Raw genomic sequence first — 2270 nt, 5'->3', positions numbered from 1 at the left:
GCGCAGAGTGGCGCAGCGACCCTGCAGCAGCGCCCCCAAGCATGCCCCTAGCGCAGGGAAAAGCCATCAAAATCCCCAATCCAGCGCTAAGGGCTGCGCTAACCTTGGACCAGTTTACAAGGCTGCCAAACAGCAAACGCCAAGCTGGGAACGTGTATTACTGGGGTTCGCGTAAAGTTTCACACGCAAAAGGGCCTGTGCGAGTGGGGTACGTGTATAACTGGGGTTCGCGGGAAGTTTCACACACAATTTCAGCAGGGTACGTGTATTACGGGGGTTCGCAGGAAGTTTCACACGCGAAAGGACCTGTGCAAGTGGGGTACGTATATAACTGGGGTTCGCGGGAAGTTTCACATGCGATTTCAGCATGGTACGTGTATTACGGGGGTTCGCGGGAAGTTTCAGATGCAAAAGGGCATGTGCGAGTGGGGTACGTGTATAACTGGGGTTTACGGGAAGTTTAACACGCGATTTCAGCATGGTACGTGTATTACGGGGGTTTGCGGGAAGTTTCACATGCGAAAGGGCCTGTGCGAGTGGGATACGTGTATAACTGGGGTTCGCGGGAAGTTTCACATGCGATTTGAACAGGGTACGCGTATTACGGGGGTTCGCGGGAAGTTTCACACGCGAAAGGGCCTGTGCGAGTGGGGTACGTGTGTAACTGGGGTTCGCGGGAAGTTTCACACGTGATTTCAGCAGGGTACGCGTATTACGGGGGTTCGCGGGAAGTTTCACACGCGTAAGGGCCTGTGCGAGTGGGGTACGTGTATAACTGGGGTTCGCGGGTAGTTTCACACACAATTTCAGCAGGGTACGTGGATTACGGGGGTTCGCAGGAAGTTTCAAACGCGAAAGGGCCTGTACGAGTGGGGTACGTATATAACTGGGGTTCGCAGGAAGTTTCACACGCGATTTCAGCATGGTACGTGTATTACGGGGGTTCGCGGGAAGTTTCAGACGCAAAAGGGCATGTGCGAGTGGGGTACGTGTATAACTGGGGTTTGCGGGAAGTTTAACACGCGATTTCAGCATGGTACGTGTATTACGGGGGTTCGCAGGAAGTTTCACACGCGAAAGGGCCTGTGCGAGTGGGATACGTGTATAACTGGGGTTCGCGGGAAGTTTCATATGCAATTTGAACAGGGTACGCGTATTACGGGGGTTCGCGGGAAGTTTCACACGCGAAAGGGCCTGTGCGAGTGGGGTACGTGTGTAACTGGGGTTCGCGGGAAGTTTCACACGTGATTTCAGCAGGGTACGCGTATTACGGGGGTTCGTGGGAAGTTTCACACGCGAAAGGGCCTGTGCGAATGGGGTACGTGTATAACTGGGGTTCGCGGGAAGTTTCACACGCGATTTCAGCAGGGTACGTGTATTACGGGGGTTCGTGGGAAGTTTCACACGCGAAAGGGCCTGTGCGAGTGGGGTACGTGTATAACTGGGGTTCGCGGGAAGTTTCACACGCGATTTCAGCAGGGTACGTGTATTACGGGGGTTTGCGGGAAGTTTCACACGTGAAAGGGCCTGTGCGAGTGGGGTATGTGTATAACTGGGGTTCGTGGGAAGTTTCACACGTGATTTTGCTGTCAGAGCGGGGTACGTGAATTTCAGGGGTGCGCGGTGAGTCCTACATGTGAATTGGCAGTGTGGGTCCTCCCAGGTGTTCCCTCTACACCCCCCACGGCACCTGCAGACAGCCCACACCACAGGGGACTACCCCCCACCCCTGGTCATGTCCCGCAGGCAGCCCATCCACCATGGGCATGCCCCCCAGCCAAGCCACATGTCAGCTTTCACCCCCACACCCCAGCAGTCAGGGGCACCTGCCAAAGGGCCCCCCACATGTCCCCCTGCACCCCACCCCCCAGCAGTCAGGGGCACCTGCCAGCAGGCCCCCACTCATGTCCCACACATGTCCCCCTGCACCCCCACCCCCCAGCAGTCAGGGAAACCTGCCAGCAGGCCCCCACACATGTCCCCCTGCACCCCACCCCCAGCAGTCAGGGGCACCTGCCAGCAGGCCCCCACTCATGGCCCCCTGGACCCCCACCCCCAGCAGTCAGGGGCACCTGCCAGCAGGCCCCTACTCATGTCCCACTCATGACCCCCTGCACCCCCACCCCCCAGCAGTCAGGGGCACCTGCCAGCAGGCCCCCACTCATGTCCCCTTGCACCCCCACCCCCCAGCAGTCATGGGCACCTGCCAGCAGGCCCCCACTCATGTCCCACTCATGACCCCCTGCACCCCCACCCCCCAGCAGTCAGAG

Source organism: Ambystoma mexicanum, assembly GCF_040938575.1.
Source record: "Ambystoma mexicanum isolate Mex_15411 chromosome 12 unlocalized genomic scaffold, UKY_AmexF1_1 Mex_chr12_unloc.2, whole genome shotgun sequence".
NCBI classification, from domain to species: domain Eukaryota; kingdom Metazoa; phylum Chordata; class Amphibia; order Caudata; family Ambystomatidae; genus Ambystoma; species Ambystoma mexicanum.
Note: the sequence above shows the minus strand (reverse complement) of the source record.